Genomic DNA, 12,757 nt, shown 5'->3' with positions numbered 1-12,757 from the left:
TGAGCTAAGAATCCTCTGCTCTACTTATATTAATTAACTCAGTCAATGGGGATGTGATAGGTCAGTTATTCATCCTCTTCCAGCGCCTCCCCACTCTGTCACATATACCTCCCAGGTGTCAGAGGCTCAGACGCTCCAGCTGCCGAGCAGGGATCGGTAGGGAAAAACAGCCCGCGGTGGACGATAGAATGAGTCGGTCTGAGATCATTGGTTAGAGGTTACTGGCTTGTTTCAGTGTGTCTGCACCTGCTTTTGCCCTTTTGGATTTTAGAGGTGACATACACAAACTGCATGCATGCACACATGCCGACATGCACCGGCAGCACACACAAACACACACACACACACACCAGTGGCCACATCAATATTGCCACGACCCTCAGGGGACACAGAGTATTGGCAAAGCTTTCATTTGCTGAGTGTGTGAGAGTGTCGGATATTCCCTATTCCTGACGTACAGTAAGAAAAAACACACACACACACAAATACACTCTGGGTGTAGCTTTGTGTAGCCCAAAAAATCAGGGCAAGGAGCTGAGAAAGGAGGGAGCCACTAGTGTCAGCTGGAGGGGTTAACAAGCAGTGATAGAAGGCTCAGATCAGCAGTAGACACTAGAGGGCGATAAAGAGGTGGATGGGTCATATCTGAGTGTGTGGTGATGTACAGCACCTATATGTGTGTGTGTCTGTGGCTGTGACCATGGACATGTTTTACCAATATTGCTCCGCACATTCAAAACGTTTTAAGCCCCTACACACACTTTTAAAATCTGAAATAGATGCAAACACATTAGGCGCGGTTGCAACAATCTATTCATAGGCTGATTTTATTTTTTTTCATGAATCATTTAATCATTTGGTCAATAAAATGTCAGAAAATGGTGAACAGTGCCCATCACAATCTCCCAGATCACAAGGTGACATCTTCATGTTGCTTGTTTTTTGTCCAACCGACAGCACAAAACCCCAAAATATTAAGTTTATATAAAACAGAAAAAAGCAGCAAATCCTCACATTGGAGTGTTTTTTTTTTTTTTTAATTAATGCCTTTTTGCTTTAAAAGTGATGCAAAATCAATCATCAAAATAGCTGCCAATTTTCTGTCAATCAAGTAATTGATTAACTGACTCATCCTTTCAGCTCTAATTTCACTCAGCCTGTTATCACCAGTCGAAATACTTCTTCCTACTTCCATCTTTAGCACTGAAACAAGAGATAACAAGAAATGATTACCTCCCATAGATACTTTTTTGACTTCCAACTTCTGCCCATTCTTGCTTTGACCCTCCGTAACTGTGGAGGTATGACGTGTTGGCAGTACAAGAACTTGACCTTATTCTGCTGTCAGACTCATTATAAGTCAGAGTAGCTTCAACTAGACACCCAGCAGAGTCCACAGCATCCCGATCTCCCTTCTATTTCAGCCCTCTTTTTCCTTCCTTCGATCTTTTCACCTCCTCTTCCTCTCCTGTCCTCTCCCCTCCCTCTTCCTCTTCCTCTTCCTGTCCCTCTTCCTCTCCTCTCCTCTCCTGATTCCCTTGTCATAGACTCCGGCTCTCTGCACTCAAGTGAGTTCCATAGGTTTACCTAATTGATTATTAAGCTGCTGATTGGGGATCAATTAAATAATTAAAGTTTGTTAAGGGCAGGGTCGATCCACTGGCACGAGAGGTGGGTCACGCTGTCCTCTGCTCTAAGTGTTTGTGTGTAAGCAGACGGCTGATAGAAGTTGAGTGGAAGACAGATCATGTGTTTCATCATAATGTGGGTTTTACTGCGGGGACGGCGGGAAAAATGTTGACAGAAGCAGTGAGTTTCTTCTCGGTAGTCGACAAAAGCCAGACTGACAAGCGGAGCTCGACCTTTAGTAAGTGGTGTTTTAGGTTTTCTTTATTTTCACGGAAGAACAAGAACATATTGTTGTGTGTAGATATGGCTTTGCAGTGATTTCTGTTGTTTCAGACAAGGAATCTGGCTTTGGGTTTAGGTGAAGGTTTTGTGTCACAGAAAACCCTGTCAGGCACTATAAATCCCAGTTGCATCGGCACAGGCAGCTCCTTCAAGTGGCCGGTGTCATTGTATGTTTGGGTGTGGCGAGCGATTCAAGTTGAGCAACTTTTAGGGTCAACATGTTGATGAACACAGTGAGTCCCCAGTGGCCAGGAGGTGAGCCAGAGGGATGGAGGGGCTCCTCTTGTGGCGGCAAAGAGAGTGCTGAAAGAGAAAACACACACACCATCAGTACACTGCACACACTGTCTCTCTCTTTCTCTCTCTCTCTCAAACACACACACACACACAAACCTCATATATGAGACACAGGAGCGGAAACGGGTCGAATCCTACTTCAAATTCTCTTTCCTCTCGGCTTGTCGACCGGGGAAAACAAACCGTCCCGAGGCACAGCGAATGGGGATTTACTAATTAACTACTCACACACACACACACACACACACACACACACACACACACACACACACACACACACACAGGAGAGAGAGACAGAAAGAGAGAGAGAGAGAAGATGCACACACCCTCTCCTCCCTCCTCCCCCCTCCCTCCCTCTGCTCTCCTCCCCGGGTTCAGGTTGGTAGTAGTGCTGCCTCTCCGGTCGCTGGCTCGGTGCGCCGTCAGAGTGAATGCGTGTGGATAGACTCGTCAGGCTTCAGCCGGTGAGAGCTTTAACAGCACTTCTTGACAATAAAAAACTGCAGGTATGTTGTTCTCTTTGTGCATTTTGCTACACCTTATATTTATCTTTTTTTTTTTTAAGAATTTGGCAATTAAATTGTTTTTTCGCGAAGAAAAAAGTTGTCATGGTTGCCCCCCTTTGAGTTTATTTTTTTAAAAAAACGCCATGATAGATTTGTACTGGCTGTATTATTGTTTATAACTGTATTCATTTTGCTATTATTAGAACAATTGTTCTGCCTGTATTACTATCAGTTTGCAGTGTAACGTTGCAACAAAAAGTTGGACCGTGCGTAATTTACGCAGCCTCTTTTCGCTACTGTTATTTGGAAGCTTGGATTTTGTTTTTCAGCTTCTGTCTTCCTGTGAAAGTTTAAATGCCTACACTCGCATCTTTTGCAAGTGGTCAAACACAGCGCAGGAGCGTTGGTAAAAAATTTTTTTTTTAAAAATTCGGATTCTCGCGTGCATGTGTGCAGGTGTAGAAGTCTCGGCTGTACAGAAGCACTTTGATGCGCTCAGCTGTCGGCGTTGGCCCGGATTAGCCTTTAAGTGTCTCTATTTGTTAAGGCGTCCAGCTCTCACCTCCACGCCGCCGTATCAATCAGTCAATTAAAGAGCCACTCACACACGGAGAGCTGCACGAGACCTCAGCCGGTGCATCTCTCTCTCTCTCGCTCTCTCTCTCTCCCTTTCTCTCTCCCTCTCTCTGTCTCTCTCTCTCTGGTCTGTGTGTGTGAGTGTGTGTATGTGTGTGTGTGTGTGTGTGTGTGTTTGTGACCCCGTTTAATTTGCCTACATAAAGGTTGTTAGAAGGAATGTATATGATATTTGAGGGCTCGGATGTATTTTTGTGTCTTTGTTGCTCGTGCTCTGTTCTCTCTCAGCTTCTCAGGGATGTGACTGCACGTGCTATTCTTTTTTGTTTATTTTTATTTTCTTAATTGATCGGTTAATTAATTAATCACTGTTGTTTGTTTTCATTTCTCGGCTGAAAGTTGGAGTCATTTTGAAGTCCATCCACTTGCCTTGAAGAGTTTGAACTTCTGAAGAATTTTCCAAACCGCATACACACCTTTTGTTTGTTTGTGTTTTTTTTTTTTGTTTGTTTGTTTTTTTGTGCACATTCCCAGTTCTACATCAAAACACATTCCAGGCCTATAACTCGTGGACTATGTGTGACCATCCGTCAGTGTGTTCACCCAAGGAAAATGGTCAAGTTTACCCTAACACGAGTGAAGCCGGTTATTTATGTGTTTTCAGACTCGCATGGGAGTTTGTTTCAGAAGTAGGCGCATCGATACAGCGCGGAGCAAAACTCGAAAAATAAATATTTGGAATAATCTTTATGTGGATTCGCTGGTCTCTCCTCAGATTTTTTTTTTCGTTTTAGGTGTTTACCCCCGTACAACTTTGATGCATATTTATGTGCGCCGTGGGTGCACTCCATCAATTATTTGTGCCAGTATATTTCCAGATAAACAGTGTTTGTAAATCAATACATTCATGTAACTATTGCAGATTAAGAGATCGATCAATGGATCCACCCTAACCCCAACCAATGTTGTTTTTTTTCCTGGCGTCAATTATTCACATCTAACTTTGCGCAACACCAGCCTGCCTCAACAAAGTTTTGCAACGCATGTGCGTGCGTGAAGCGCGTGAGAGAAAAACAGAGGATTTACAAGTAAGGAAGGAAGCATCATGTTCATTTGTGTAATCAGAAAATGACAACAAATGAATTTTACCATATATCTAACTCCTGCAATCAAATAATAATAGTAATGATAATAATAATAATGATAATGGTAATAAAAATAATGAATCAATTTAGAATTAAACATTTTAATAGGTGCATGCAATAAATTAAATAATACATTATTTTTTAATTGCTGTGTTCCGGCGTCATTAAAAATCATTTTGACTTTTTTTTTTTTTTTTTTTTTTTTTGCAACTTTACAACACGCAGACCAGCTCACTCCCAGCTTCAGCCTCTCGTCTTCACACACTTCAATCCCACTTGTGTTTTCAGTGTGTGAAGTTACCTTCTCCAGTCTCCTCTTCTATGAGCTCAGGTCGTTTAATTGGATTATTTCCCTGGTTTTGTGCCGCTTCTCGCCGGCCGCCTCATCCGTCTCTTTGCTTGTCAATACTTGGCGGAAATATTTTCGACATTAAATGGCATTTGGGGAAATTTCTCCCCACGTCACTCAGCCCTCCCCTCTCTCACCCTTCACCTCTGCACGGCTGGCTTTGAACTTGTTAACCCGTCCAATTGTATTTGTTATAATATCAGCGCCTTATTGCTGCTGATGTTTATTCACCACAGACAGCTGGAAATTATACATATCAGTCTAGTCAGGGAGAGAACTTCTCCTCTGTTCCTCCATTTATTTACAGGCCTAACAATAATAATAATTATATTACTATTAAGAATAACAACAATATTAATATTATTGTTAATTATATAATAATACAGTAATAATATTGATAAGACCTGCTCACATATAACAAGCAGGATAAAGCGTATTTTCGTTTAAAACGATTGAAGCAAATTCTTAACTTATTATCGTTATTATTACTATTATTATTATTACTATTATATCGAACGAATAAACTGCAATCAAGAGTTTATTTCTCAAAGCATCTTGTTTTGAACTTGAAACTCCACCTTCTCCACTTTAACTGCGATTATGTTATTAGTTATTATTGTTATAATAATCGTTTTATAATTTAATTTGCTCATATTAATAGATTTAATTTAATCTTTAATAAATAAGGAGCAAAAATACTAAATTACTGCTGTTCCCTCCGTAATTCACTCGTAATTAACTCGCCGTCACTTTCATAAGATAATATAGATATTGCTGTTTCTTTCTATTTAGGTACATTTTCAAATCATTTTCGTCCTCGTAAGAATTATTATTTTGTGTTAAATTCATAGTATTTTACTTTAGTTTTTTATGTCCTATATATGCTCAGAATCAAACTTACTTTCCGTGTGTGACGTGAATCTTTGGTGAGGAATTAAGATTTTAGATGTAACTTCCCTTCCTCATTTTTCTTATTCGTTATGTTTCCTTTTTTCTTTCCCCTTTCTTTTTTGGAAATAGACTATTGGCTTTCTTTTATTCATCAAGGCAGTCGACCTATGGGGGCTCTCACCTCTCATCATCTCCATCTCATTCGGAAAAGAAACTTCTGACAGGTGCGAGAGGCGCGTTTGATTTTTTTAAAATGCTCTCATCCTTAATGTGTTGTCATCTGGAAAGCTATTTCGTATGATCAAAGTGCGGCTAGTTAGTGCGGTCAATATCCTTTTCCAGCAAGCTTCTCATATATCGATAACAAGACAGCAGAGCCTTTCGCCGAGCTACATTCAGGGCCTCTGCATCCGCTCTGTGCGCCGATAAACCCGGAAACACCCCGTGCGTAAAAAGAGATACAACTTTATATATACATTTCAGAGGGATTTAACATAAATAAAGCAAAAATAATAAGCCATTCTAGGAATTTTGTAGGAATATGGTAACCCGATGAGACGAATAAATATCACAAACTGCGATAAAGTCATTCATAAATGAGTGCCAAAGATGCAGTATTTAGCTCCATATAGATTATCATAGCAGTATTATAGTGACTTTTCGTGTGCTGGTGGTCTCTCTTTCTCTCTCGCGCGCGCGCGCTCTCTCTCCGTTACTGTATGACAGTAAAGAGTAAATAAGGTGATTGATCTGTGGTCAATGGGGCACCAGTGACCAGGCTGCATCAGTGGTCCTGCGGGAAAACAACACAACACAAGCCCCCAGGATCGGCTCCATTCAGTTGGACTAAAGCGTCACCTGTCCCGTCCTGTAGTTTATTTCCTGTACTTTCATTTATTTTAATTATTGATTTGTATGGCAAAAAGGTTCACACAGACACGCAGTTCGGCTGGTGCGTAAAAAATATGGTTACATTTATTCTTTTTTTTTTTTTTTTAGTGACGCCTTTGTGCAGTGCGACAGCGGCACTTTCCGCTTCCCCCCCTACCCTCTCGACTCCTCCCTCCCGGGTCGGAACAAGCGCAGCGGCGAACAACTCCAGTCCAGTCCGAGAGACGGTGATCGGGCTTCGGCCTCAGGTGCATCTCTGAGGCGGGGCGACGCGGAGGTCCAGGTGGGTGAACTTCCTCCTCATCCTCAAACCTTAAACCTCCCAGTATGTCAGCCTCCCACTGCTTTTCTTTTACATTTATTTGTCTTTTAAGACCATCTTCATTCATTGCAAAGGTTTAAAAAAATATATATCAAGGAACAAGTCTATTAAGAGATGAGATTAAGGTGTTTCCCATGTGTAGATATTAAAAATTGTCAACTGTCTTGTGTCTACAATTGTGGTGAAACTTTGATATTGGATTATTCATTTATACACTAAGTGCAGTATTTTCCATATAAGAGATATTACTGCACAATATACAGTCAAATCTGACTTACTTAGTAACTCACTGGGCGACAAATTGTGAACAAAGGCATTTTGATTATGATATAGATTCAGTTTTGAACGTTTGGTCAGATTCTTTGAATTCAGGTTTAGTTTTTTTTGTTTCTTTTTAAAAAAAATCTTTCTTGCTTTTGAAAATGTGTCTGTGATGAAGCAGCGCAGGCATGTCAGTGAATAATTCAATAGCCTTTGGCCATCACAGATCACATGTAAGATTCTTCTCCAGCCAGCCAATGTCTGAACGCTTCCTCCGGCTCCTCTTCTCCGTCCTAATTCTTCCTGTCTGATATTAGCCCCTTGGCACACCTTTAAAATTTGTGTTTCATTAGTCATTCTTCAACACTCATTACTGCTTGGTAGTAGACACACCTCTACCTGTTACACTCAGAGCCTATAGGGCAGTTGAAGGACTCCTCTGTATCTTTCCCACTATCTCCAAGCCTCAGTCCTCCTTCCCCCTCCCTCTCCTTCAAACCCCCCCTCTCTCTCCCGTGGCCCTCATACCCCTGTCGTCTCTTGCTGCCACACCTGGTAACTACAAACTTGTACACAATAATAACAGCCAGATGTATCCATCTATCTCTCTATCTAGCCTGTCGGCAGTTAGTGGAGTGGCTGAGAGACTTGCAGGCGTGAAAGGTCAGTTAATCAATGGCACACAATTTGACAAATCCCAGCGACTCTTATCATCCTCACGGGCGTTTAGGGCAGAAAGGAGGACCACCGAGATAAATGCTTAATCCTAACTGCACTGTGAGACAGAGAGAGAGAGAGAGAGAGAGAGAGGACAGACAGAGGAGCACTGTGAAGCAGATGGGCATGCAGAGAGGTTGGGAGGTGTGTGTCTGTGTGTGCGTGTGTGGGGAGGGGGGGGGGTTGCTTTGGTAGAGTTGGCAAGTGAAGTGAAGAGAGAAACGGGAGAAAGAAGGAGACATGGAAGAGGCTCAAAGCAAAACTGGAAGGTGAACAAATGTCCCTGCATTTGGAAATGACAAGATTCTCCTTTCTCTGTCACGATCAGACAAAACGGCGACTTTGTGGCTCTTAGATCATCAAATTCGCCTCAGGCTGGACAGGCCATGTACATGCCTTCCGGGCTGACATAGAAATCCTGGTTCACTCTCAGTTATGGCTCTGCTGCTGCATGTAAAGTTGAGAAAAACCAGAGGAAAACAGAGGTGTATGAGTGGTTGAATTCTCCTGTGGCATGTTAGCCAGCCTGCAGCAGTGTGCAACCAAGAGGAAAATGAGCTTTTGTCCACAAGGCTGGCCTCTTTTTTCCCTCAGTTTTTTGAACTGCAGGGGTTTGGAAGGTGGCACAATTTCTTTGCCCTTCTGCCCTTAACAAGGATCACCCGCCTCAGTGTAGCAGGACACCAGTTGTTTCGTATTGAACTGTAATGTACTTTTCATTTCTCGTCGCGGTTGTATTGGCATTAATCACATCAACGGTAATGATCAAATGGCATCACTGCCACCCAGACTGACATCTTGAACGTGTCTGTGTATGTGCACGCTCGCACCCGTGTGTTTTCACATGGGTGCGAGAGAGCTGCTTGAGCAATCACACAGAGAAGACGTTCATGTCCTTTATCTCCATCTCAATACAAGTTCAATGTAATTCGATTGAGATTAGTTGCACTGGCATGACAGCAGATCCCTACTATTGCCAAAGCACTTAGGAGGCAATGACAGGACCACATCGACGTGTGCTAACACATACACAACACCCAGCGACTGGCCAACCTTGCAAGGAGAGAACGACACACACACACACACACACACACACACACACACACACACAGAATGGAGAGATGGAAAGTCAAAGAGGTTTTGGCAAAATCTCAGGACGACGAAGTTAAAGGATGATAGAAAGTTGTCGAAAGAGCGCGAAAAGAGGAGGAGAAATATGATGAAGGAACCCGGATGATGAGCAGAGCCAAGGCACGACAGAGTGCGTCCTAAAAGATGAAAGAATGATTGACTCAGAGGGAGAGTGATGGAGAGAGAAGAGAAAGGAGGAGGGAGATGAATTGGAGAAATCAGGTGGGCTGTGGAAAGAGAGGGAGCCGAGGTGATAGAGAGTAAAGGCAAAAAGCGAAGCTGAAAGAGGAGGCGAAGGAAGGAGCGAGCAGGGAGGAAAGGGATGGACAGAAAAAGGGAGGACAAGAGATAAAGAGAGCAAGGGAGGGAGGGCAAGAGAGGATAAAATGTATATAAGAGTGATGAACGAGAAGAGGGGAGAGGAAGAGATTTACTAGAAGAGAGATTAAGTCAAGTTGTCCCCGGTCAGTCATTAATCCGATTTAAGAGCAATTAAGGTGAGACTGATTCCTTCCTAGAGAGAAAGAAATAGATGGAGAGGGTGAAGAGAGGGGTAGAAAAAGAGGAGACAGCGAGGGAGGGAAGAAAAGAGTGATTGAAAGAGAAAACTGGTCAAAGAGAACAGGTGTCTGAACTCTATAAATGGCAGCTAGTGGACATATTAAAAGCAATGCAATATATTCAGAAATATAAACAGAAAACATGCACACTGTAATTATTTTATACAGTTGTAGTATTTTACTACATGCGTGAAATATGACTTAAAATTAGACCAACCTCCATGTAAAGTAGGTTTAAGGTCAAACAGTGTTTAGGTTGAGAGGTGAAAATGTTTTTTTCTGGTTTAGGGAAGGTTATGGTCACGTTTTTCTTAGTTTTATTTTGAAATTGGCCTCCTTGAGTGCACACAGTGAAGTTTTTTTTTTCTTCCTTTTTTTTCCTTTTTGAACAAACCGTGGATTTCCCAAGAGGCCGGGCTCATACAAGAGTTGACTCCTAACGCTGTTGAAAGAAGCTTAATGTTGAAAGCAACTATGGCAGAAACCTCCATTCTACATGTTAGAGCTTTGCTACCTGTGAGATTATTCCTCTGAGAGTGGACAGAAGTTGTAAAGTTGAGTTTAAGGTGGAAGTACAGTAGCCGTTTCACTCCTGCAGCATGACACAGTGAAGGGCAGAGAGGAGAAAAAGACAAGAGGGACAAAGTGGACGAATCTCCTTTGAATGGAAATGAAAAGCACAGAAGCAATGAAGGTAGCATCCCTCCTCCTCCTCCTCTTCCTCTTCTTCCTCCTCCTCCTCCTCCTACTCCAACAAACCCCTCCAATCCCTGCTCGGTGTGCTCTGTTGTTCCAGATGTGTATCAGGGGTCTTGAGGTCGACAGAGGGGTCCCTCCTCTGCTGTAGCATTTCTATGTCTATTGGGAGATGGTGGTCCTGATAACTCGGCCGTCTGACACGTACACAACAGTACATAAATCAAACGCACACATACACGCACTCACTCCATTTATCTCCCACTCAAGCAGTGCGGTGATAGCAGCCAACTCTGCATAGAGTCAGAGAGAGGGAGAGGTTGTGGTCTGTCTTGTTAAGTGGGAAAGTAATGGGTAGCTGTAAAAGGTTTACTTCTGTTGCTGCCATCTCTATTGTTCAGGGCTTTCCAGTGTTTGTGCTTCTTTTGTTTGATGTGCTTGAACAGTATAAAGCACACTCGGCTGCGTCCATAATTGCTGTTCCACGTAACTGCAGGACAACATTATGTTATTATGAATCCTGTTAAGGCAAAGAATGGAGCAAATTGAAAGCTGAGGTCATAGATTTTGTTGTGCAACATTTTAGGCATCTGAATGGAAATGGTTTTACATGATTTCATTGACTTACATCAATGCTGAATACATCTGGTTTTTAAAAGCAGCTCACCATTATAGTGCAAATTATCCTACGCACATCTACTCATTTTGCATCATTTTTTTTTAATCTTTTCTTCTATCAAGATTCTCTTCATTTTTCTGTGGCACATCCATCGCAGTTTGTATGTACCAATCTGTAGCCCATCACAAGTCCCAGATTGAGAGGCCATTTAGCTGCTGTTGACAGGAGGGAGCAGCTATTGACAGGGCCCTGCCGGGGAGGTGTGTCTCAGACCCCGCGTCCAAAGCGTTTGTGGCGTTTAATACACTGTAGCAGTGGTCCTCACAGCCCTCACCCTGCATGCTACTGCCATAGGGATCAATATGCACTGGGTTAGAGAGAAATGGACCATCTGATGCACACTCAGAGAGGGGGATGAGGGAAAAAGAGTGAGAGAGACAGAAACAGCGGGGAGGGGTGGGGTAGCAAGGGATTTAAAATAAAAAAGAGAGGAACGGGCTCGAAAAAGGGAGATGGCAAGACTAAAAGGAGGAGAAGAGAAGAGAGGAAAAGATTACAGGCACGGTTTAAAAGACATGGAGGCAGAGCACTGCCCAGCACGGAGACAGATAGCAAGGGAGAGAAAGTGGTCAGTGGTTGAAAGAGACATTCAGCTGAGAGAGAAAACAGATTGGAGCAAACAGGGATAGACACTGAAAAAGAGGAAGACTCTAGACAACAAGGAGGATACACACAGGAAAGGAAAAAAGACATAAGGGAAGAGAGGAGTGGGAGATAGGAAGGGAGAGGGGGGGTAGACGAAAGTAGAGGGGGGGTGGGGGGGGGGGGGCAGAGAGAGAGAGAGAGGTGCGGGGGAAGGATGAGGAGGAAGGGAGGGGAGGGGGGTAAAATTTCCATCAGGTTTTCAATTGGGGCGGATCAATAGTGTATTAGAGCTCACCTTGACCCCGTCTCTCCCCCTTCTCCCCGGCCCAGCACACAGGCCAAGCTACTCTCCCTCACAGCAGGGGACGGAGAGGGGGAGAGATTGCATTACGGCCTCCCTTTCTTGGACCAAAGTGGCAGAAAATGGCACAATAAAAGCAAGAGCGGACAGAAAGAAAGAGGAAAACTAAGTCGCGGCAGGCAGAAACAGAGAAAGTGGGAGACAAGCAGTAAGAGCGAGAGGAGTGAGCTGGAGGAGACACCAGCGGGGGATGTCGTACTTGTTTGGACGGAGCTCTCTGAGAGAGGAAACTGGTGTGGTGCCAGGGTGTGTGTGCGTGTAAACGTGACTTGTGTGTGTTTGTATCTTGGTAGCACATATGAGGACGGGTTAGAAATGACACAAGCACGCATACTTACATACGTACAGACTGCCAGCACACATACGCACACACTCGCTTATAGAAATAGTTACCACCCTTGATTGTTATTGCGCTGTATTGCAACTGTGTCCTATGGGTTGTATTTCTACTGTCTGCTGGGGTCATCGTCCATAGAAGTGCACTCACGCACAATCACACACATTCATTTATAAGCCTGATGTCATTTGTGTTTTTGTTTTATTTGTACGATGTGGTTAAAATATTATAGGCTGTATAAATGACCTGCTCTACCCCGATAATTTTAAACTTAAGTGATTTCTGACCACTAGGGGGCAAAAAAAATTTTTTTTTAAAGAAACAGAGCGCCTGATTAACAAAATCACATCCATTATGGATGATTCCACAACTAACAATTTATGTCCAATTACAACGTTTTCCCCTTTATGTAGTGAGGTGGGAAGTAAGGGTGTGGAGGTTTGGGGGGATGGATGGGCGTGTAGCAGGACTACGTGGTTCGCGTCCAGACACAGATCTGAAATTAGAGTTCGCAGTTTCACCAAACTGAACTGTTTTTGCTG

The 12,757-nt window shown here is 43.1% G+C and overlaps 1 protein-coding gene across 8 annotated transcripts in view; it reads left to right on the top strand.

Annotated features, from left to right (window-relative positions):
- Positions 1-12,757, top strand: part of erfl1 (Ets2 repressor factor like 1) — a 94,795-nt gene that overhangs the window by 49,984 nt on the left and 32,054 nt on the right. For 4 of the 8 annotated variants that reach the window (XM_067601026.1, XM_067601024.1, XM_067601027.1 and 1 more), the window contains one exon: positions 6,675-6,849. The gene's annotated coding sequence lies outside the window, so the exon portion shown is untranslated. Of the gene's footprint in view, positions 1-2,586; positions 2,715-6,674; positions 6,850-12,757 lie in introns of all 8 variants that reach the window. The other 4 variants (XM_067601023.1, XM_067601030.1, XM_067601029.1 and 1 more) reach the window with 2 other exon arrangements.

The sequence above is a fragment of the Thunnus thynnus genome, chromosome 10 (genome assembly GCF_963924715.1).
Source record: "Thunnus thynnus chromosome 10, fThuThy2.1, whole genome shotgun sequence".
NCBI classification, from domain to species: domain Eukaryota; kingdom Metazoa; phylum Chordata; class Actinopteri; order Scombriformes; family Scombridae; genus Thunnus; species Thunnus thynnus.
Note: the sequence above shows the minus strand (reverse complement) of the source record. Positions and strands in the feature narration are given on the sequence as shown.